A 25,637-nucleotide genomic window follows, 5' to 3' on the forward strand; every position below is an offset into this window, starting at 1 on the left:
GTCCAAACATTTGAAATGATTTCATTTCATTTTCACATAAACCAGTCTGCGATAATTCATCCATTTATATGCCTGAGTTTAACTATAGTCAAAATAATTCAGAATTTCTGCTTATTTTTACTCAAAAATGAGGTATATTTTTATATAAATGAGGTCTATTGACCATGCATTTCAAAAATAAGTGTAAAATTGGTGGTAATGAGTTGGAGTAAAGTTGACTAACAAGGTCAAACAGAATTGGGTGATAATTTTATGCTGTATGCTTTACAACCAGTCAAACCACAAAGAGAACAGTGAACTACAAGGAGATCAGTGAAATGAAAAGTAACAACAGAGAACTAGAAGAACTACTTGAAAACACAGTGAACTGAAAGAGTTTGAGTTTTACTAAAAAGTTCATTTTTTTTGCATAGCTGTGTCTGTGAAATTTCTGTATGACAACTTTGTATTTAAAAGCCTCTAGGCTGTAGTTGTAGGCTGTTGCATACATATTTTGAACTTCATATTGCTTTGAGGTGTAGGGTAGATGTCATGGCACTATTCAAGCTAAGCTAAATAGCTTAAAGAATATGATACGATTAGATACAATATGATACAATATGATACGATATGATACGACATAACTTTAATGTCAGTAGGGATGTAGGGATTCCACTGCACTCTACAGTATGAAAACGTCCTGTGCCAGCATGACCAAAACACACTCCTGCATTTTTTTTTTTTTTTTTTGAGTCTCTGCAAGCCTCAACCTGTTTTAGTCAACAGTGGTGCAGTTAATGGGCCAAAATAACCCAAACGGCTGGGTGTGGCTCCATCTCCCAGTGCATTTCAGAAAACACTTACAAATACAGACAGAGGAATGCATGCACAGAAACACACACACACACACACACACACACACACACACACACACACAGGAATGAGACTTGTATGCACAAACACAGAGATGGCAGTGTTGCTATCATCTGGGGTTTAAGGGATTAAGGTTAGCATCAAAAGCCTAGAGAGAGAACAAGTTGTATGACGCAGCCGGGCAGCTGCTGTGATCATGACTCTACAATTTCACTCCTCATACATGCAGGTTCTTAAAAAAGCATGCCGTGCACACACATGGACAACCCAAATCTGAAGCATGTTGTACCAAAGCTAGGCTCAAACTGTAACCTCTATAGTCAGGAGCACACACTGGGTTTGAAATACACTCCTGTGCTTCAGTGTGACACAGGGGTTTCAAACTTGTTTCATGTTCTCGATCCTCAAGTTGACTTTCAATAAGCCATTTGACGTGATTTCGCTCTAAAGGGACCCTTATATCAAAAGCTATTCTGGAATGTGTTCAGACACCATTTAAACACAAGAAATCTGATGTCAGTCCAGCATTACTAATCTGATCTTTAAATATTAATATTAATAGAATACTAATATTATAATTATTATAATTATTTTTACAAATTTATTTTTTCATTTTCTGAAAATTTTCTGGTGATTTCTTGCTTATTTTCCATGCTAATTCTCTTTTTTCTGTGTATGCTAATTTCCTGAATTAATTTAATTTAGAAATTATTCCACATTTTGCTGACATCTGAAAACATCCATACACAGTATTTCAGTCTTTTGCACCCAGACCAGCTCTAGCTCTGGCACCACTGACAAAGCTGCACACAGAAAACAAACATTTACCTGCATCAAAGCACTTTACAGAAATATACAGAAAACAAAAACTGATGAAACTGACAGCAAAAGTCATGAACCCAAGTTCAGAAATATAAAAGCAAGATAAATAAAAGCAAAGCATAAAAGCAAGGTTAGAGCGAGTTCATACAAGATCAGTACATTAAAAGTGAGTCTGCAAATGCGAGTTTTAAGAAATGATTTGAAATTCACTCTCATAGGCTTGCACTGATGTTATAATGAAACTTAAAGTGACAGTGAATCCACTTTGATTTTTTTATTATTATTATTATTTACCCCGTGAGGACAACAGTGGTGCTGTCTTCCCTCCTTCATTACTGTGTCCTGGATACGGGTTTTATGTTGCAAATGCTGACCGTTCTGCTCCACATCATCAAACGCAACCTTTATTTAGAACAATTTGAGTGGATTAAGGCAGTAATTTCTTAGAATGTTAGTTGGGGGGAAATCCACCTCAGTGGCAGGAGGCTAACAGTTAGCATGTGGAGCATCCAGCCTGTATCCAGCACTCAGTAACAATGAGAGCAAGATAACACCATTACTGTTCTGCATAACAGCTCGGAGAGGAAGTGAATCGAAGCTCATACCCTCCAATTTTCCCTCACCATAAACCTGACCTATGAAAAGATGCCTCATGTACAGTTTTCTTTAACTTGGTAGCATTTTGTGACTTTGGTTTTGAGAACTCACCCTGGCTCCAGCCACTGAGCTGGTTCAGTGAGCTAAGGCTCGCCAAAACTACACTGTCTCCTTCCATGCTGACTCCAGGTTACGCAGGGCAAACACACGGCAGCATGTGCCCTGTCTGACTGAGACCTGCCAAAGCACAGGCACATATGGCTCTGGGAACATCCCCTGCCGGCGACCTTTCTGTACCACCTCCCACACACTCACATCTCTGCCTTTCATCTTTTCTTTCCCTCTTCACCCACATCTTTCTCATTGTCTTCATCAGTCCTGTCACCTTTTCATCTCATCCCCTCTCTCCATCCCTTCACCTCCCTCTTTATTAATCAACATTATTAAAAAGATTTAAAGATTTTAAACAAAATAAAAAAAAGAAAAAAAGATGATGAAGGTATCTGCAAACCAAAAGGTCTCAGTGTTAATGTGCAGCCTCATGAATCTACTGTGACCTGCCAAATTTACAGCTCAGGCTCATTCATATCACTACAAAATACCAGTCAGAAACAAATGCATAATGTAGCATAAAGAATACAGCAATAAAAACATCTCTGATTGAACAAGCGGTGCATGATGGAGCTAATATTTCATTGTTGTTCTCTCTTTGCTTTTTTGGTCTCATCACTCTACAATGGACTGAACCAATAGTATGAAGTACAAAACTTCAGCTGCTTCTCATTAACAGAAGAATCAAATTGCCAATCATGCACCAGGAAAGTGTGATTAGTTACATACAAATGGTTGTAATGATGACACAGTTAAGACGGACAAAGCAGGCTAATGAAGCCTCGAGGCTCAGAGACAGCAATCACAGAGGAATTTGGGTCTTGACAAGTTTACAAAGTCAACTGTCTCATCGCAGTGGTTTTAAGAGCAATCAATATAGAATCAAATTATATATCCTATTAACAGACCTCTGATCCCCCAGCAGAATAAAGTACAGTGTCATGGTTTGGTTTAACAATTAGAGACCGTCTTCAGCTGGAGGATCCTGTTCAGGCCCCTCCAACCTGCTCAAGTGTCGTTCAGCGACAGGATTGCACTTTGAGAGAAATTTTCACATTTTCTTGCACCTCAGTTTTTGTGTTACGACCACCAAATTTGATCTGATTCACTAAGTTGTGGTGCAAACAAGCCCTCGAAAAGAGAACAGCAATCAAATAGCCTCCTTCATCACCAGCTGAAAGTTGAAACTGAGGGCTTCAGCTGTAAGACTAATCCAGCAAGGCTGACACCCTTGCGTCCTAAAGTGCCCCTAAGATTGGAGTATTTTCTGGCCCGATCTGGATTCTAGGATTGAAACCTTCTCCCTGGCTTCCTGACTTGGTGCTGGTGATGATGCTGCAATGAAAGCTCACACTCTGAAAGGTGGTGGAAAGAATGTGTCTGCTCAAATCATGTGTACCATAATAATTCAGAAACGGTGATGCTGTGATATTAGCAGTGCCATCCCTTGACATTTGGGGTCCCTAAGCAAAAATCATTTGGGGGACCTTGTGTTTTACTTAATGAATACATCAATGTAGGTCCAAAGGATGTACAACTTGAAAAGTTTATTTCACCATATAAAACAAAAAAAATAATTTTTCAGATTTGGGGTGAATTTTTCAATTTTCGGTGTACTTTTTCCATTTCTTTCTTTCTTTTTGTTGTAATTTTATGGTGATTTAATGTTTTTATTTGAGTTTAGGTCTGTTTGTTTTTTGGGTGTTTTCAATGTTTTGGGGTAATTTTGGTATTTTTTCTTGCAGTACAGTTTCAAATGTGTAATAACAGTAATAAGTAGAGTTTCAAAGGGTGAAATACTAGTCAAAGTGGCCTTTCAGCATTAAACACAAGACATCTGAAGTTGATCAAGCATCACTGATCTGACAAATATAATATTTTAAAAACTACAAATATATTTTTCTTGTCATTTCTCTTTTTTTTTCTTTTTAAATTTTGTGCTGCTTTTATCTTTTTTGTTCTGTTATTGTTTCTTTGTTGGGCTGGGAATATTCTGGCAAGATTTCTGACAATTTTCTCACTGCCTTCTCCCCAACTTTTTGAAGGAAATCAAGTGAATGACATTTCCATATGATTTACATACAAGTAACCATGCCAGGTAGAAAGAGGTTGTACTTTTCGCTGTGATTTAACTTTTCATTCCATTGAACACAGTTAATGAAAACATTTTGATGATACAGTGTACTCCTCCCTGTACAAAGTAGAAAATCTGAATCCCTCAGGGCTGCTGTTCTGTAACTGATCCTGACTTCTGACCTGCCACGGGGAGGTCAAGGGTCAGGACTTAAATTTAATTAATTCAATACAGTGATTCAGCAGTCCCATCAGACTCGGTTTCCTTAGTAAGAAAATGACAGATGAAGGGCATCCTCAGCCTGACTAGAAGAGAACTTCACAGGCAAGAAGAGCACGCTTTGTTGACACGAGTGCAGGACCGTATTTAACCTTTCATGTTTTACCCGTGCTCTATCAGGCTTAAAAACAAGGAATTTAATCTGGCAGCCCACATGCACCGCACCACTCTGTGCGGATTTAGCAGATTTTCGTTTTCTTCGTTTTCTTACATGTCGACAACACACGTAGCCAGGAATGAGCCTCTGGGTGATTTGGCCAAATGGCCCTCATGTTAACCAGCCCCTGCCTACGGGGAGGCTCACAGCATGCATCCACTCCTGCCCTGACCTACCGGACGGTGGAAACTCCTCAAGGTCAACAGCATGTTACATAATACTCTATAGCAAAATGTCTCTAAATGCTAGCAGTATTATTTTCTAACCTACTTTTCCAATCTGTTTTCAATGCTCAGGAGCCCAAGTTCCTTAAACACTACTTCCTAGATCATGCCTCAAACGGAAATACAACAATTCACTTGACTTCCCACCAACGGCAAATATTTGGATGCTATAATTGTTATATGTTTACTAAGATATTAACATTACCTACATATGCCCCTTGGATTGATAAGTATCATTTTTTGCATTTCATTTTTATATGATGTTGTGACACCAACGTTTTGGTTCACTGTGTGTTATCATGCTCATTTAAATTAGCTAGTTTTAATAAACCTGAATGGAAATTTTTGATTGCTTTGAGTCACGTTGTCAACTTAAATAATATGTTGGATATTTATTTATTCTATCCAGGTGCTATATAGCAGCTTATATTTTAAAGGTACAGTTCACCAGTTTTGAAAAATATCTCATATTATTCCACATCCTCCCTCCCTCTTCTGTAGGACAGTAGTGGTGCTATCTTCCTCTCATCATTATTGAGTGCTCCATATACTGGAGAAAGTTGTAATTTTTGTCAATGTGTTCATTGAAGAGAACAATAGAAAACTCAAGCAATCTACTCCGTCTCTGTGGTGGCTTGTGCTCCTCTGATGCAGAGTGATACAGGAAGTGCAGAAGTTACTGGACCTTTTGGGATATTTATAACAGGAAAAATACAGTTAAAACAGTAATTTGAGCAAACTATCATCCATGTGCACTTGGTTGTCATATGTGACAGTAAAAGTAGTATTGCAAAGTAACACTTGCAAAGAGTTAACAATTGTTTGAGTGGATTAAAACTACTGGGGGGTCCATCTCAATGACAGGAGGCTAACAGTTAGCATCTGGAGCATCCTGGCAGTATCCAGCACTCAGTGATGATGGGAGAGAGATAACACCATTACTATCTGCTACGGGGTAAGTGAAATAATGTTAAAATTTTAAGCTAAATTTTCAGCTCAAATGTTCAGCTTCTCACTCCCAAAAATTAATTGTCCTCAGCTGGGTCTGACCTCACATTTCCAGTGTCTCTGCTCAGCTTTTGCATCAGCTCTGGCAGCTGTGTTTGAGCCATGATTCACCACCGCTGGGGAAAACAGTTTCTCTAATGAGTCAACTTGCTGGACTCAACCATGCTGCACAGAGCGAGAATCCATAAAGTAAGACCCTGTGTGTAACCCACTATAATTGTAAAAGCCTTATAAAACATGAGCAAGTGTTTATGTAAAGAGAAGTGGTGTGTACTGTACAGAGAGAGAAAAAAGGTCAGTTTTTATATGGTGGTGCAAAGAAAACCACTGCTGCGATTGTTTTGGTTAGAACTGAAACCTCGTAATGTCTGCAGTTCTTTCTGACAAAGGGGATTTTAAGTAGAGCTTTCAGATAGGCCTGCAGTGTGTCTGAGTGTTTTGATGCAGGCAGAGCATCACACACACACACACACACACACACACACACAAACACACACAGAAAACATGGTGTGATGCCAAACCTACATCAGCACAGCACTATAATCTGATTTCTGTCTATGGGATTAAAGAGGAAAGTGATCACTACACAAGCCTGGGCATAGTGTGTATGTGTGCACAAACACATAACAAACTGTGAAAATGTCTTTTTTCTCTTACATTTACACAGGCATAAATAAATGGCTGAAGTGTTTGTACTCGCGAACATATGTGTGCTGAGATCATGCTGGCTAAACTGGGGACCATGCTGTTATGTTTACCCAGTGCACTTTGAGCTCAGTAGTGGACTCCAGCAAAAAAGGAGACAGGATAGATTAGCAAGAATGTGGCATCCACAGGAATGGTAGGGCATGCAACTTATATTGCATCAATATTCTGCACAAGGCATATAGGCATGCGCTGTAATTTACAGGTGAAAATGTCTCCTGCATGTAGAAAGCATACCTGAGACTTGGACAAACCACTCATGGTATATATAGCCTACTGTCTACAGCAGTGGTTCTCAGCTGATTTAGGCTAAAGGTCCATTACATTTGCTCTTAGTCATTCAGTTACAGCCCACTGATAGGCAAAGCTAACAGCAAGTCAATTTGATTTTGCAAAATGAAAAGTGCAGTAATCCACAACGCTCTCTGCACTGTTATTCCTCTGAAACCAGGAAATTGCCCTCAGTATTATTTGAAAGTGTATTATCAAATTATCAGTTTATTATTATTAGTAGTCGTAGTAGTAATTTTAGAAGTATTGATAGTTTTTTCATTTTATCAAAAAAATTGTACCATTTATTAAAAATAAAAAATTCAACCTAAAAATTCACTACATTGCCCATGAAGATGTCATACACATGCAAATGTTGTGTAAATGTTGTATTTATAGTCACATTTTTACTGTATTTTCATTTAAATTTTAAAAATACTTTTTTTATATTTTTAAATTTTATATATAGTTCTTTTTAAAAATGTTAAAAATCCCCTTTTTCTTGCTTTTGTAGTGTAAACAATTTTTTTGTCTTTTATATTTTAAGTGAGTTCTTTTTTCCATCAATGTCTTTTGTGGCAGTTTTTCCCCCTCCCTCTGATAGGCTGATAAGAGAGGACAACATTTTTCTCTCATTGACATGGATGGAAGGATATGAAGTCAGGTGGACAGCCTCTGGCTTTTGGAGGCAGCAGAAACTTGATCTAAAGACACTCTGAGAGGCTGCTACTTCCTCCTGCTCACTCCAGCTGTCATTAGTCCAAAACCACTTTTCCCCTTGAGGGTTTTTTGACAGATGTATGAATGTGATAAAAAACAATGGTGGAAGAGAGCATAATCCAGCCATCTGGGTGATTGAGAGCAGGGAAGAGGTGTGTGAAGCTCTGGCTGTGATGTAGTGACAGCAGCACGAGACTCGGATTATAAACCACAGATTACACGTCATGCACGCATAAAATCACAAATCAAATCCAAGTGTGGATTCCATTTGCAATTTCTGCTTCTGAACGTGGTTTCATTTTCATTCTTTCAATGGTAAAAAGAACATTTTCAATGAAGTTCTGTACCATTATTAACATTATTTTCATAGCTCTTAAATATTTTCAACCCCCCAGCCCTGGTTTCATTACATCTCTAGTTGTAATAGCAGAGATGTAATAAAAGTTAATAAAAATATGATTTCTGTATCACTCTGGATCTGACATGTATCTTTTGCAGTCTTTGAACAGTAGGAATGGTAACCCTTTTAAACGTGAGCAATCAGTTCTTGAAAGAAATCAAGCAGATTTCTTCCAAGAACATGGGGAAAAGGCAATTATCAAATAAGCAACTTTAACTTAAGGCTGCTTAGGAAATTATGTGCTATTAAAATGTAGGATTGAAAAACTTTTCAGTATTGTTCTGATACTAAAACACAAACCACACCAGTATTGTGCATCAAACTGATCCAGGAGCTCAATGTATCATTGCATCCCTAATTTAGAACAGCCTTTTTTTCAAAACAAAGCAATCTGAAAACTTTCCAGAACATTCATCTCTCCCTATTGGTGCTGGAGACTGCAGCAACAATAACACTGTCTTCGTAATAAACGCCCTCCACCCACAGTCAACACACACCACATAATTAGAAAAGAGGGGGGAAAAGAGTCAGTGTGATACCATGTCATGGCCTGTTCACTGAGCTTTATTTGTGACTAGCGTGGGAGGAGCCGGGTGGCAAAGTACAACTATCACCAGCTAAGCATAATGACAGCAAGCTGGCAATCTGGAACAGCATCAGATAATACAAATCGCACATTTTTGGCAAGAATTTGCTTGTCTGGCATGCATGTGTATCAGGGTTTGTGCTGAGCACTATCAGTAAGCACTCAAAACAAATCTACTGACCGTTCACAATTGAATGTCTATAAAATATAGAGGATCCAGTCTGTAAGATGATAGAGGTGATGATAATATAACATTGTCAAAATGGGTGAACTAAACCTTATTTATAAAAGGAAGTGTATCTTTACAAACAGTGGATATCTCAGGTTGGAACTAAACTCTTTATATCACATGTCGTGATGACAGAGACATTTGGTTGAACACAGTCCAGTTGACTTTGACTGACATGGCTCAATGATCTGCTGCTTGCAGGTCTTCCGGTAACGGTTCCTGTTTCTGTCTCCTTTTTTTAACAGGGTGTGACCAGCGCCAATTTGCATTTGATGAACAGCAACTTCATCAAAGCTGACATGGAGTCGCTTTGGAAAAACATGGACACATGAAACTGCAAAGATAAAACATGTATGTATGGACTCATGATGTAGAAGCGAGAATGGCACCCCACACACACACACACACACACACACATTTTCCTCTCTCTCCATCTTACTGAGTGAGTTTAAAATGCTGAGTGACCTTGTGGGAGCATTTAATTTCAACAAAACCACAATTATCTTTCTTTACAAATTGAAAGAAAAACTCAATGGCCTTCATCTGAGACCATAATCATGGGGTATTTCATATTTGTGAATTTCATATTCTCTTGAAGACGGGGCTTCAGTTATTATTGGCATTATGTGTAGCTTCAGTTTTGACATGGTTGAGCTGTATTCAAACCCAAGAGCTTTAATGCAGTAGAAGGGATATTGCTCTGCCAGAATAAAATAGTGATTACACTTGTTTGCTATGGTAACAGGTCAGTAAGGCCATAAAGTGTGTCGCATGTGTTTGAGAATTTTGCAGATACACTATATGGACAAAGGTATTGGGCCACCTACACATTAAACCCACAGGAGCTTTTATGACCTCCCATTCTAAATCCACAGGCATTAATATGGAGTTGGTCCCCCTTTGCTTCTCTATCAGCTTCCACTCTTCTGGGCTTTCTACAAGATTTTGGAGTGTGTCTGTGGGAGTTTTTGCCCGTTCATCCAGAAGAGCATTTGAGAAGTCAGACACTGATGTTGGACCAGAGGGCCCAGCTTGCAGTCTCCGTTCTAGTTGATCCCAAAGGTGTTGGATGGGGTTGAGGTCAGGGCTCTGTTACCCCTTTTCCACCAGGGCTGGTTCGGAGCCGGTGCCTGACTTAGCACCAGTTTTTTGGTTTTCCACCGCCCGAGCTGGGGCCAAACTGGTGCCAAACTGGTTCCAAACTGGTGCTAGGCAAGCACCGACTCCGAGCAGGGGCTAAACAGGAGCCAGAGAAAGAACCGATGACGCGGCCCACCGCGTCATCGGTGGGCAGGGTTACAAAACAAAACAGGAACTGCGAACGCTATAAACATAAACAATAATTCCCGAGAAGCCGCGGGTTATACTGATTTTACAACGGCATGGAACGCGGCTCAGCAAATTACATTTAAGGATGAGAAGCACCCGTTTTATAACTAAACATCGCTGTCATTCGTTCCGATCGCGAATCCGACAGGTAGCCGGCAATAATTGTGTTTTTCGCCTCTGTATTGAAATGTAGGCTTGTAAAGACACAAGCAGTATTTGCATCGCTAATAAATCCAGATCCTGCTCCACCCAGGGCCAGAAACTGTATCGGGAAAGCAGCGTTATATGCTTGACTGAGACGCGGCTCACGAACATCATCCCCGACTCACTGATCAGTCTCACCGGCTTCAGGACAGGACGGGCGGACAGAGACAGAGACGCTGCAGCCACTGTATAGTATGAGTGTGCAGTTTGATGTGTGTTGAAGTGATGAAGCTGCCGTGACAATGTAATTTCCTGCAATGGATTAATAAAGTATCATTCATTCATTCATTCATGATGGTTATTGTGATTCTGAGCGAGCGTCTCGCGCACCCGTCATCACGTTTTCCGAAGACGTCATGACGTGGCTCTGAATTGGCTCCACTTTGCTCTTGACCGGTGGAAAAACAACCCGGTTCTTCGTTGGCACCAGTTAAGCACCGGCTCTAGCACCAGCTCCGAACTAGCACCAGGTTTTTTTCTGGTGGAAAAGGGGCATGTGAGGGCCAGTCAAGTTCTTCCACACCAAACTGAGCCAGCCATGCCTTTATGGAGCTGCTTTGTGCACTGGGGCTCAGTCATGCTGGAACAGAAAAGGGTCTTCCCCAAAATGGTCCCACAAAGTTGGAAGCAGAGAATTGTCCAAAATGTCTTGGTGAGTTGAAGCACCCTTCACTGGAACTGAGGGGCCGAGGCTGAGCCCAGAAAATCCAGCCCACAGCATTTTCCCTCCTCCAGCAAACTGCACAGTTGGCACAATGCAATCAGGCAGGAAACGTTCTCCTGGTGTTCACCAAACCCAGACTCGTCCATCAGACCTCCAGATAGAGAAGCGTGATTGGTCACACCACAGAACATGTTTCCACCGCTCCAGAGTCCAGTGGTGGCGTGCTTTACATCGCTTCATCTGATGCTTGGCGTTGTGCTTGGTGATGTAAGGCTTGCATGCGGCTGCTCGACCATGGAAACCCAAGCCATGAAGCTCCCAGTGCACAGTTCTTGTGCTGATGTTAATGCCAGAAGAGGCTTGGAGCTCTGCAGTTATTGAGTGCTTGTCCTATTAGCACCTCCGGTCAACATCTGCAAGCTTGCAAACCTGCTGGTCAGCACCATCAAAACACCTTTCACTGAATACTTCTGCTTAAATGCAACAAACTGTCATAGTTTAGCCCAATTTTAGTGAAGAGGAAAAGTGTTTGTTAATTTGAAACAGCTTGTGTATCATGGCAACAAAACACATAAATACGGCAGACGATCTTATCATCCTGGTATGTTGATTTGAACAGGAACAACCCACTCAAGTTCTGTGATTCAAACTGATAATTTTAAAAGAGAATAAAAATCACTGCATCGAGGCTTAATCATCACAGTGTCACACTACTGAGATACATGAATACAGCACACAGCCAGTGTTCACAGACAAAGAGTTACTCAAAAACTGAGGGCTTGCTTCATCCTCCTCATCACAAGCCAGCGGAGGGAAGCCTTAAAAGATGTGTTTATTCCTGTCTCTCCAGTGAAACTTTTGTTTTTGTGTTCTGTGTAGCACAGCTCCCCTATTTAACCTCTGCACAGCTTGAAGCAAGCCACTGGTCATTTGTAATGGCAGGTGTGAGACAGTTGAAGCTTGAGGTGCTTTTCTTTTTGACCCAAAATACCTGAGATGCAGTCACAACACATTGGGTCAAAGCAAGAGGGCAGCTAGAAGAAAGCTGGACACATTTTTCTAACAATTATGCATTCAGGATGTTGTAGCCAGTAGCTTCAGTCTGTGGTGCAACGAAGTCTTCAGACACGAGACAGAACAAAACACAACAAGCAGCTCTGGCAGAGATGAAACAAGACACCAACTGCTTCAGACTGGGCGACCATGCCAAAGACTGAAGCTGCTGGCTGTACAAGCGCTTGCAAATGAAGGCATATAGCCTATAAACTGCAAAATTGTAGAAAAAAAAAAAAAAGGGGGCGGGGGGTAATATTAAGTTATAGTATCTTAAGTTATAGTTACAAGGAATATTCTCACAGTTGTGAGATATTAAGTTGCAATTTATCCATTTTTAATTTTTTCATGTGGTGGAAAAAGGTTTCCATGAGCTACAGTCTCTCTTTGTTAGTACGTGAACTGCTGATCATTAGCTTGTGGCAGTATGGTGGCTTCCCAGCCTCTTGACTGTAGCATTAACTTTTATCATCAAAATGATAAAATGTTATCAAAGGAAATACAACAGTTAATGCTTGGGAGCTGCATAAAACAACTATACTGGTGCAGTCAGAGCTTCGTAAATCAGTCAGAATTTTTTTAAACTCATACTTAGCAATCTCACTGTGAATCCCAATAGTTCTGGACAAAATCGTTAACACATGGTAAATTTCAGGGTTAGGGCTGAGTCAGAGAGTTTAACCTGCTGTCATATCAAGGCTGTTTCAGCCAATGTGACATCAAACTGTTTTTTTATGATAAGAATAACGATAAGGAATAAATGATAGGAAAAAAGAATAATAGTGAATAATGATAATAGTATATATAAATATAATATCTATCTATCTATCTCTCTATCATTCTATCTCTCTCTCTCTATCTCTCTCTCTAGAGAGAGAGAGAGAGAGAGAGAGAGAGATTATACTGTCTCAGAGAACAGAGCATTAAGGAGAGAAAAGTCATTAAAACCCAACCTCTGTGCTTGTAAGACTGATCACATTTCAGCAGCATATAGGCACAGCACAGGTATGACTTAAAACTCTTAGAACTGAACAATATAGAAACAAATAAATAAATAAACGAATAAAAGAGAATAATAGCTTAATAAAATGCAACAAAATTAAATATAATTTCATAAGTATAATTTTATAAGAGTGAAAATCTCATTAACAGATTCAGCAGCTTAAAACTGGTGCTGAATCTCTGTTGTATCTCGCAGATAAACAAGACACCCCCCACCCTCACCTGAGGGTGAAAAAAAATTACAGCTGCTGTGCAGCGATGGGTCGGGTCCGGGCATTTTTAGGCAATTCTAAGCAACAAGCAGAGGAATATGAACTTAAATACAAACTGAACTGACTAACACACCTGGTAAGAAAGGGGCAGGACACAGGCCTGGAGGGGACAGATGATTGGCCGAAACACAACAAAGACATGTAACATGGGGGCAGGGCTAATGAGACAATGCAGGGCGGGTGTGAGGACAAACAAGCTGACAAGACTATGGAGGAACAATAGGGACAAAACACAGCAGACTAGTTACAGCAATGGTGGGGCCAGGCAAGTTTAGGCAATTCCAAGCAACAAGTAGAGAATTGGAAGATGAAAAGAAAGGTGGCATTCTTACGTGCATTTTGTATCAGCTGAGGCTTGAACTCACAGTTTCTGGCATGAAGGACAACGCTTTATCTCACTGAGCTAATTGGCAAGGGTCATTTCATGTGGGGCTTCACAAATTGACTAAGCCAGTCACATGACAGCAGCCGCCTATGCATGGAAAGGCAGATTTCAAACCACTGTAAAACAAACAAACAAATAAATAAATAAATCATCAAGACAAAATCTGACAGTGATGATCTGGCATGGGACTGGCCCTTTGTGCAAAGTTTGGTGAGTTTTGGCACATGGGAATGTTGCACAAGCTGAGGCTTGAACTCTGGCTCTGTCCCAATTCAAAGGCTGTACGCTACCTAGGTCGTATTTGTAGGCTGCGGCGCGACAAGTGCTGTCCCAATTCAATTTTACCGCGCAGGGTCCTGCAAATGCAGCCCACAGATGCAGCCTATTTCTGACTCATTTGCAGGATACACCTCCACGATGCTTCGCGGCCGACATTACAGCCTACTTCCCAGGGTAACGTTTCGGTCCAGTTAAATTTCTGGATCAGCCACCATTGCTGGAATTATGAAGCATGTTTTAGACCGTCTTCATGTTTATATCATGACATTTTGATAAGTTTCCATGCCTATAATTACCACCATAGATTCGGTTTAGCTGTTAACTGTATCCAAACAACGCCTGTAAATGCAAGTTTAGTTAGATGAGTTAGATAGGCATGTTTTGCATGTTTCCATAGCAACCATCAGCGCATCAGGTACGTTACAATGTAGCCATGTGTACAATTACTTTAATTAGGATGGTCTGTTGTAACTGCGTGAGGTGTAACAATTATCTTAATTTTCTGCATCTTCACGAAGACAAAATAAAATAAAACACATCAAACTACAGAATCAATGTTGTCCATCTTGAGAGCGTTGAAGCTGCTTATTATTTTGTTTCATGCACAGGTGTTCACCGACACACCTCCTAAACCTACTTTGGCATTTTACTCTGCATCACTCGAATGCGCTTAGGGAAGCCTCGATAATAATGACGTAGGAATCCTCCGCAGGCTACACCGTCCCAATTCACTAAACTTTTAGTTCCGGTAAACCTGATATCAGTACCTACGTCGGACGCCTCCTACATGGGCACCGCAGGCTGCGACCTAGAAGTCATCTAGCCCTTCGATTGAGACAGACCCACATTCTTCAACACCGCGGACTGGCAAAATGAGGGCAAAATTCAAAATGCTGCCAAAAATTCAGTTTTTGAGATAAAATTCTGAAATTTGCCACACATCATCTGCCATGACTCTAGAATTTTGTCAATTTTTTTTCATGAACATTGAATATTTATTTAGCAAGAATGCAGGTATATGTTTAAAGTACCGTTTACAGTCATAAATCAAAAATCTGAGAAACAACGTTTGTGTAAGACAGTCTGAAGATGCTCTGTAGCAAGTTTGGTGTCAATTGAGCAAGAATTGTGGGAGGAGATAGGTTTAAGAAGTTTTACAGTTTTTGAAAAAAAACAGTGATGAACTTCATTAGTGTACAAAGGTTTCAGTGTTGAGGTTACAGTTTGATGAAAGTTGCAAAGCTGTAGCATGTATGGTTGATTTGTTATAAATTTTTTAACTTTAGAGGCTTGCTGTAGCGCCACCATCAGGACTACTGGCTTGAGTTTGCAGCTGAGGTAATCTGGCACTGGACCTTTGTGCAAAGTTTGGTGAGTTTTCACCCATGGGAAATATGATTTCCTCGGAAGAAGAAAGAAGAAGAAGAAGAAGAAGAAGAAAGAACGAAAGAAAGAATTCCTGGAAATACAATAGTGTCCTGGCAGCTTAGGCTGCCCGGACCCTAAAAAATCAAAACATAAATATGCTCTTGAAAAAGAACAGAGCCATAAGAGTGGGTTCCAGTCAAAGAGTCAGAATTCTGTGCACTACTGGATCAGATACTGATTTGATCTGGGCTCTTGAAGACTGCTTTACTTCATCACAAAAGGAAAAAAAGGCAATGGAAAAAAGGAAATAGTTGAAGACATGTTAAACTGAGCTTTAGACATTCAATGTTTACACATTTAATGTACTGTAAGTGATTTTTTCTTTTAAACACGTGGTACCAGTGATTCTACACAGCTTAAGAATGTTGGAGACTGGAGCAGCTACATTTTGTACTTGGAACCTCTGGGATTTAAAAACAGCTGAGATGCCAGAGGAAACCCTGAATTTAAATAGAATTACACTGCAAACATGCTGTTCCTCTGCCCTGTTTACCTCCATCTAGCAAAGCTACCATCTGTTTAGGGAGATTTCCACTGGTCTCCCAGCACAGCCCAGTCACTCCTAACATTTATTAGCCTGAAAAAAGTTCTGAATGGACAGCCAATGCTTAAACGAAATCTGGCAGGAAGAAAACATCAGAGGCCCGGCCAGAAAAAGAAAAAACATGAGAAATAAGGCGAGATAAAAGAGGGATTAAAGTGGTTTAAATCACGATGCATTCAGCGTGACAATAAAGGAATTGAAATTTAATGAGTTTGTGAGTGATGGCAAATGAGAGCTTACAGCAGGGAAATACTCACAGAAGACATTGTTGTTGCGATGTAATGGACAGCTACTGAATTGATAACACTACATTACTGATAACTGATTATGTCTGAAACAGGCCAATCAACATTAGATTTCTGGATGAGGTCAAACAGGAAAACCACAAGGCTCACTCCAATTCTTAACCTTATCATGATAAATAACTGCTTAGTATGTTATCTGGTTAGACAGAAGAGAAACAAGGTGCTCCCATTTCCATTGTAATGTGTGTTTACTTTAAGCCCAAATATAAATCTGGGAGTGTGCCATAATAATATCAAGGTATCTTACAGATTTGTCGTGGTCTAACTATATACTAAAGCCTTTCAAAGGTGCTTATTTTCTCATCCCAATGGCATGAGAAAATGTTTTATTTTGTCATGCCACTGGGAACTTTGGTATGCAAATGTATAACATGCACCTATCTTATCACGTATTTGAAAATCTGTTAATGAATAACCAGTCCTAACTCTTTTCAAACATTCCCAATGATAGGAATGTGATGAGATCAAGGCTGCTGGAAATATTTTAGTAAGAATGTATGGACAGAGAGTCACCAGATTAAAAAAACAGGCTTACACCCACCATGCCTGTCAACATTATGCTGTAAAAAAGAGAGACTTTCTCAGGTATAAGCTGCCTGGCAACACCCTCTGTTTAATTTCACTGCTAATTATTATATCATTGTAAATGATATAATAAGGGATGAGGGAAAAATCTATTCTGTTATGCATTTGCTTTATTCTTTTTATATTGTCATGCTGACACTGAATCGATAACTTGTCTTTAATTTAAATAAAACTAAATAAAGTAAAAATTATTTTAATACACTACGTTAAATTATTTAACTTAATACATACCAGTGCACCAAAAATACATTGAGTTTTTATTTTTTTATTTTTAATGTGTATATATTTGTATATTTTCATTTTATTTTATTTTATTTTAACTTTGTTTTAACTTTGTTTTTTTTTTTGTTGCACATTGCCTTTTGCACACTGGGTTGTACTTAGGTTATTCTGTTGTACTCAGATCTATTCTGTTGTACTTAGATCTTATTCTTTATTTTTATTTCTTTTTATTTACTTAATCTGTAATCTGTGGATACTGCTGAAAAAATGTGAATTTCCTGCGGGATGAATAAAGTATCTACCTACCTACCTACCTACTTGTTTTATTTAATTTTTGAAATTTTAGTTCTCATCTTTACATATTACCTACAAAAAAATTTAAAACTAAAAAGTCCTTAATTTTTCTTTTTGTCCAAATTCATGTAATATCGAATCATAATACCAATCAAATCAGCACCCAAGTACGACAAATCATACTGTTTGAGGAAGCCTCTGCCAATTCTGCCAGTTTCCAGGTAGCAAAATTAAACCTAGTCTGTGAAGCAGGTTACAGTGACACTCAATTTTATTTTGGAACATGAATTTTGCACAAAACACTCATTGGACTGCATATGTGTTAGAAAACAGGAAATTAATGGGAGAAATGTCAAAACAGGCAGAGGGCAGGAGAAAGGTTGAAGAAAGAGTGTTCAAGCAAAAAGGTGAGAGTTGACAGGTAGGCTATGCATCCACTTAGACCAACTCAGCGCTCAGCCCTACACACTCTCATCCTTTTTCTACAAATAAACCTTTGTCTGGCACCTGGTCTTTGGCCTTGGTGCAGTCTGGGTTATACCCTCACACTGCATTTCCATATTTTGCTAATGCCCAGGAGGACCCCGGAGCTAGAGACCTCTGTGACACCCATCAACACATTCCGTACAACTTCATATACAAAACATCATATTGCATTAATTCTAGCTCATACACTGTTCATCTTTCTTTGGCTGATCTCACCACTTCTCCCTGTCAAGGCTGAAAATGTCCCCTCTCGCATTCTTTCTGACCTTTCTCTTTCACTCACTCCATATTTCCTCGCCCTCTTTTTGTCCTCTTACCCTGTCACCCTTTTGCTACATGGCTCTCTTGGAAATAATCTTGCACCCATGCAAACGTCATTAACCTCTGTCAATGGTAATTCTTTTCACTTTTCATTTCTTCCATCCTCTCTCCCCGCCATGATTGTGCTTCCATCTCTGCTTTAAATCAGCTCCTTTCAAAGGAGACCATATTTCCATCCAAACATAACATCTCACTGCCATGGATGTCTTTGTTCCACTTGAAACAATGGCTAGAGTTTATATTGGAAGAGTGGTTTTCCTACTCAGCCTAACCCACTCATAGTGGAGAGGCAGATGTATTATTATTGGATGGTGGCCTCTACAGAGTGCACTCAGGATGCTGCTGTTACCTCCAATTTGAAAAGTCAATCAAAGTCAGCATTAAAGTGTGTCATCGGTCATTTCATGACCTCTCTCCACTTCCTTTCATCTCCACTCCCTCCATATTGCTGGATCTCCTCCTTCTCTTCATTAGACTTCCATTGCCACTTGTTCCAATCTTTGATCAGTGATCATTTTTACAGGGAAGTTTGGATCCTATGTTTAACCAGTTCACCCTTTCTCCCTAGCTATCCCTGAAGGTTACCATCGATCTCAAAGAGTACTAGATTCATTTGCCTTGTGCCATTTACCAATCACTACAGCAGGAGCCCATCAATACTCTCCCATATATAAAGATCCTGTTCACAGCCTGGCACGGACACACCCTGAAAAAAATGGAAAATGGTGGCAGCAACAGTGTTTACCAAAACACATAGCAGGTGGGTCTGGGAATCAATGTGTAATACAGTACTATCCAGATATTTTACCCACAATGGCATCTTGATACATGCAATTCTGTGATATGCATACATTGTAAGACAATCAGCTCTGATACATAACAAACTGTATAATACCCTGGAAAAGGCAAAATATTTTTTCAATAAGCAGGAATCAGTCATGTTTCAATTTGCATAGTGACTGCAACATGTACATAACAGAGCGATTCCAGTTAAAAAACCTACTGGCAAGGAAAAAAGACGCCTCATAGTTGGCTAAGTCAAATGTGATATTTGTGCAAAGGAAATGGTCAAAAGTATCATATTTTGACTAATTTATATTTCTATAGATATTGCAATCACAATATGATTCACAATTTCAGTAAGAATGATAATTCTTGCATCATAATTTTAATTTTCACTAAAAAGCTGTTAGAGTGATGATGGTGTGATTTCTGTACCAAGCCAACCCATTTTATTTTATTTGGAAAATACAATTTGTAGGCAAGGGCTTCTCTGTAGCAACATTTTATTTAGTGTTTTGTCACATATTTTACATTTACAAAAAATTGCCGCTCCTGTGCTTTGGATATGGCACTTGGCCATACTGCAATTTTGATAATATTTCAATTAATTGTTCAGCCCTAGTAAGCATATTGCTAGCTTGTTAGCATGTTCTTGGCATTTTTGCCATCAAGAAAAATCTACATTATGTCCGTTTTCAGTGCACTGCAGCTTCTCGCTGTCATTATCACCTAAGACCTAAGATGCTAATTAGTCTGCCTGTTTTGTGGCTTCCACTGGCCAGATGGTTTCACGAATCACAAAAATGATTTGGTCAAATAATTCATGAGTTTGAAAAGACTGAACATCATTGACTTAACTTGTACTGACAGATTTTTGGCCATCTGTTACTGATGTAGGAGTACTTAATGAACAATTAGATTTGGGGAACACACACTTGGCCACCAGTTGGACTTGGGGGAAACAGCCAGCAGGATTTGAACACACATTACCTGAATTCAAACACCAAGCAAAAATATGTCTTGTGAAAACACAAACTGTCTTGCTCTAACATCACACAACAAAGACAAGTGAAGAGAAGAAGCTTTTTTTCTTTCCACAGATGGCTATTTTTTCTTCTCCACTCACATTGGCTATTGCAGGTCTCTTTTCAGATCTGTTTTACTAATCAGCTACCACTTCAAAAGGACACTAAGACTCATTAAAATCAACCATGTTTGAAATTATAAGGATGGTACCACCTGCATAGTGAGGCAAGAAATCAAACTCCTGAACCTTTACACACTACGAAGTCATGTGAACAATTGATATACTTGGTCTGATCTTGATAATAAGTCATGAAGCCAAATAATGGCTATAAATTAAGGATAAAAACAGAATACAAAAAGAGAGGGTAAAAAAAATTGTATAGATAAATAAAAAGCGAATAAGTCATGTTGTGTGTCAAAGTGCAAAGGCTTGAGCACATTTTTCTTATTCTGTCTTCAAACAAATTTATTTATCCAGGTAAAGTCTGATGAGCACCAAGCTCTCTTCCATTATGACCCTGTTTTACATTTACATATTACATTTACAGTTTTACATGTTCACACTGGGAGCTGCCAATTGCAAGCAGTCTTCCACTGAGCAGCAGAGCAGCTTCACCGGAGACTGTGCCTTAAAAAAGGGCAATTTAACAGTACTTATTGAGTGAGGGGACAATGTTCCTCATTCACCTTCCCCTCCCACATTTTCCAGTCTGGCAATTTCCCACTGACGGCCCAGCCCCCATTTGAGGCTGGCTGTCCCTAACAGCATGACTCATATCAGTTTCAGCCAGTGATGTAATCCCTGGTCTTACATCCATGGAAAAAGGGAAGGGGAGAAATGACACAGGCCAAACAAGAGAGGGCATTTTTGCCAAGAGTGTCACTCATAAACAAGCTATGAAAAGACCCTTGGGTCTGACTGCTGTCCTGACAACTTTCACCTCCTCTGCTGATGTCCCATATGTGTCCTGTCCAGCAAAGTTATTTTCTACACTGTCCAGATAGCATCCCTGTGAGACATTCAGCGTCTGCAGCTGACTCCATTACTGTGGCAAGCATGTGGCAACGATTAATTACTGAAGGACAATCCTTATAACTGTGATTTTGCAAATTAAGCAAAATATCTAAAAAATCTATATGCAGGGTGACACAAAAAAAAACGGGAACGTTTTAACAATCCAATAAAACCAAGAGTGACGGAAGAAAAATATTTTATTCATAGTAATTGAAACCTGAAAACATGCCATTTAAGAAACAATGATGGAATTTTCATTTTTTAAAAGTTGTGCTGCCACTTGCTCATGTCTGCCAATACGCACTTCAGAAATTCCCGTTTTTTTGGGTCACCCTGTACTTCATATTTCTGCTAATCTTTCTCCAAAGCGAGCAGTCATATTTTAGAACTCTGATATAATTTTTCTTACATTTTATCCAGACATTGGTTTCCATTCATTCTACTTTGATATGAAAATGAACTTTCAGAGACTTCAAACTTTCTTCACAGCAGTATTCCATCACCAGAATAAAGTCATCCACATTAGTTTTCCTAAAAGCAGCAGCACTGTTGTGTTTTGATAACTTGAAATTGGGCGAAGTGAAACCGTCTCTCAGTCTCCCTATAGTCCCAAGGGAAATGTTTGCATTACACAGACAATTATCAGTTCCATGTCTTATTAATGGCTTTGTTAGCTGCAGAAGCACAACATTATAAGATGAGTGATACAAGCAAAAATTCAAATTTGAAAATCAGAGGATTTTGATTATATGTTGTGAAATCTTTAGTAACCTCATAGGACTTGTGAAATGGTTTGTTGTAATGTGAAATGTGGGTAAAGTATAGTTAATGGGCCACATTCAAAATCACTGGTATGGTCCTTTAACCACATAGGGTCCTCATTAGGAACAAGCTCTCTGGATATAATTAACTATGCAGTATTTCAATGTTGATTTAACTCTACTATTAGTGTATGAAAGCTTTAATGGTCTTTGCTTGTTTGACAGCTAATGGTTTGGTTTAATGGATTCCATGCAGCCTATGACTAGGTTACTGAGGAAAATACCCAAGGTACTCATTATGCACATACAAACACAGAATACAAATAGCAGTACCCACTTTCAAGGTGTGTAGCTGACTGTGTTTACTGGTCATTACATACAGAGTCTAATGCAAAACATTTATGTGCCAACCCCCTTGTGCTGCTGTCCAACTCATTAGCACGAAACTGGAAAATACAAACAGAGGTTAGATCAGAATCCTCCAGGAGTCTCTGCTGTACGGTGTTCTATGGTATTTTGTTGCTTGACACTCAGAAACAAGAATCATTTGCACTAAGGACCCTCATTACATGCAGTGCATGTATCTGCTACTCCCCTAGCTCATTTCTTTTTCTCCTCAGCAGGACTGAGTAGCATTCACATTTGGTAAGAACGAGCTGTTTTGGGTTTTTTTTTTTTTCCAAGGACAAAGCATGCTGAAGGAGGAAACTCCTACAACCTGTCCACTTGTGGGCTGAAGCAGGAATACCTAATGAATGAATGAATGAATACGTAATACAAGTCACAGCTGGGGCTTTAAAGGTGCTTGTGAAGGGATAGGGGACCAGAGCTCCCAAAGATCAATGTATTTCCACAAATAGAATACTGGGGTGAACACAGATCTCCAAGGTTCAGAGGCCAGGGGCATGAAAAATTATGATCTCCCTCATCCCATCAGAACAGAATAAGAGAAAGCACAAAGGAGGCAGAGCTGGGAGGGTGGACAGAGAATTGGGGAATGGGAATCAATTCCAGATAGGTGAAAACATGTAAGAGTGGGAAAGCATCAAAGGGACACAAAGCGCCTAACCTGTTTTCAAACAGCCAGTAGAGTGATTTATGTAAGCATAAGAGAGCACCTTTGCTTGTAGATTGGAGCACCCAGTCTGTCTGGTAGACAAAAAGGCACTAATTAAAGCACCCACTTTGTCCCTCAAGTCAATGGCCTACTTGGTTAAATGAGGATTTAGAGTGAAGCCCAAGGGGAAAACTCCAATTTATCTCTGAGCTCAGATGGACAGGGAGAGACAGCAAGCGGGGTGGGTGGGTGCTATCAATCAGGGACGAGCTCGGAAGCACCTCAGGCTTACCAACTGGAGCTACGATGAGAGACTCAAAGTGGCAAACACACTGTGTTGGCACCGACACAAATGGATCTACTTTACACAAGGATTTCAATGTAGTATTTCACGCACATATTCAGTATTCATCAATTTTACCAATTCTACTCTGATGAGTTAAAAATGGGTAACTTTACTGTTTGCAGAATGGAAAAGCCTCAAAATCAATGGATCTAAATTAACCTTTTGAAACATTAACCTTGTGAAACTTGTGCAAATTCACTTGATTTCTCTAAAAAACATCATATGTTTCATATTAAATTACACAAAAATGGCCATAAAATTACCACTGCTTTTACCAGAAATTTCAAAAAAGAAAGGCAAGAAAATTAGTGCAAGTGACACAAAATTAAATTAAAGAAATTAGCAAGTATTAGTAGATATTAGCAAAAAAAAAATCACAAGAACATTAGCCACAAAAAATCCATATTAAATGACACAAAAATGACCATAATTTATTTGTGTGTGTGTGTGTGTGTGTGTGTGTGTGTGTGTGTGTGAGTGCGTGCGTGCGTGTGAGTGTGTGTGTGTTCCTGACTCAACCCTTGCATTTTGCTTTATTTTCAGCTGTGTTTCCTGGGTGGGGGTTGGGGGGTTCTCAATGTCAGTGTGACTCTCCCTCTGCTCATTATATAAGTATTGTGTGTGCAGCAGGCAGGCTGAGGAGGTGAGCTGATGGGGAACTAACTAGCAAGCGTTGCGTAGTCTGGTGTTCTCAAGGGAGGTGATGACATGTGAAACTAGAAAGTAGCACCACTCACACTGATCAGGACAAAAAGCGGAAGTAACAGAAATAGTTGAATAGTTCAAGCAAAGCCAAAATATCTATACTGATGATATGTCAGACTAACACCCTGGTCAGTGTGCTTTTTGTTTTATTTGAATGTAAAATGTCCCACCCGACAAATAATTCCACTGTGGTGTGGGAAGATTTTTCTAGACAGTCTGTAAAACCTGTAATGAACCTGCCTCGCCCTGCTTTCAGGAGCCGTTAACCCACCTAAAAAATATCTATTAGTCTTTCAGTGGAGAGTTTTGTGACCCATGATGTTCTAGATGCTGTTTCTGAGACTTCTTTTGCCCTGATGAGAATACATTCCTGGTGGGAAATGCTTTGAAACTTTCTTTGTTGCTGTTGTTGTTGGTTTAAAATTTGTCGGCATGAACACGGTCCACTTCAAAAACACTGAGGGTCAGGACAAAAATTATCCAACCAAAAATATCAGTGTGGGTCATCAAAACCCATTTTCAGGCTTCCCTTGCTGTTAGCCAACTGAAAAAAGGAACAAAGAAAATTAGAGGAAGGGAAAACTTGAAGACCAGGGAGAGTTCTGAGGTGAGAGATGTGACATGTGTGAGAGAAGTCATCTTTATTCTTTCACTTTTTTAGTGTTGGCATTGATGAAACAGGTTGATCCTTTATGGCTTAAACTAAGACTTGACTTCACAGTGAGTGATTCACTGATCTGTAGAGATCCATCCAGCATTATTCAACTAATCAGTATTGATGAGGCTGCTTCATCTGGGTTCTGAATGACTTGCTGACAGCTGACAAACTGGCTTACCACCAGCCAATGCATTTGATCATCAAACAATCAATACCATCTGCTGCCAAAGAAATGGGTATTTAAATCTTAACACCTCAATGGCAGGAGGCTAACAGTTAGAATTTGTAGCATTCAGCCAGTATCCAGCATTCATTAACAATGAGAGGAAGATAGCACCACTACTGTCCTACATATCAGCTAGGGCAGAAGTGACATAAATCACATTTTTCAAAATGGGTGAACTATCCCTTTAAGAAAATTTTCAATACAGATGAATTTTCCCACTTTTTTCAAGGAGTTTTAAGAGTGAATGACTGATTTTTAATAGATTACATGCCATGTTAAAAATTCATGAATTAAAGACACATACACACCGTAATGTAAAATCCCATCTCCCAATCTGTCTATCCTTTGAACTGTAATGAATGCCATTCGACTGCACGTTTCTTCCTGCGTTTGTCTCACCAAGCATATTTCACGCCCTTTTAGCTCTTGTTCTGCATTCTTTCATTTTATTTTCAATCTTTCTCTCACTTTTCCTCCTCAGTGTCTTGGACATGGCTGGCTAGAGCAAGGATGAAACTACAAATTACTATAAAAAAAAAAGAAAAAAAGACCCTGGAATGATTGACTGATGGGACGTTCAGATATGAAAATACCTTTCGTCAGGGAGCAGTGAGTCCTCCACTCCTGACAGCTGATCTATTAACCAGCAGTCT

General features: G+C 39.5%; 1 protein-coding gene across 7 annotated transcripts in view; it reads right to left on the reverse strand.

Annotated features, from left to right (window-relative positions):
• Positions 1-25,637, reverse strand: part of camk2d1 (calcium/calmodulin-dependent protein kinase (CaM kinase) II delta 1) — a 123,721-nt gene that overhangs the window by 86,510 nt on the left and 11,574 nt on the right. The gene's annotated exons all lie outside the window — the stretch shown is intronic.

This window comes from Myripristis murdjan, chromosome 18, assembly GCF_902150065.1.
Source record: "Myripristis murdjan chromosome 18, fMyrMur1.1, whole genome shotgun sequence".
In the NCBI taxonomy this organism is placed as follows: domain Eukaryota; kingdom Metazoa; phylum Chordata; class Actinopteri; order Holocentriformes; family Holocentridae; genus Myripristis; species Myripristis murdjan.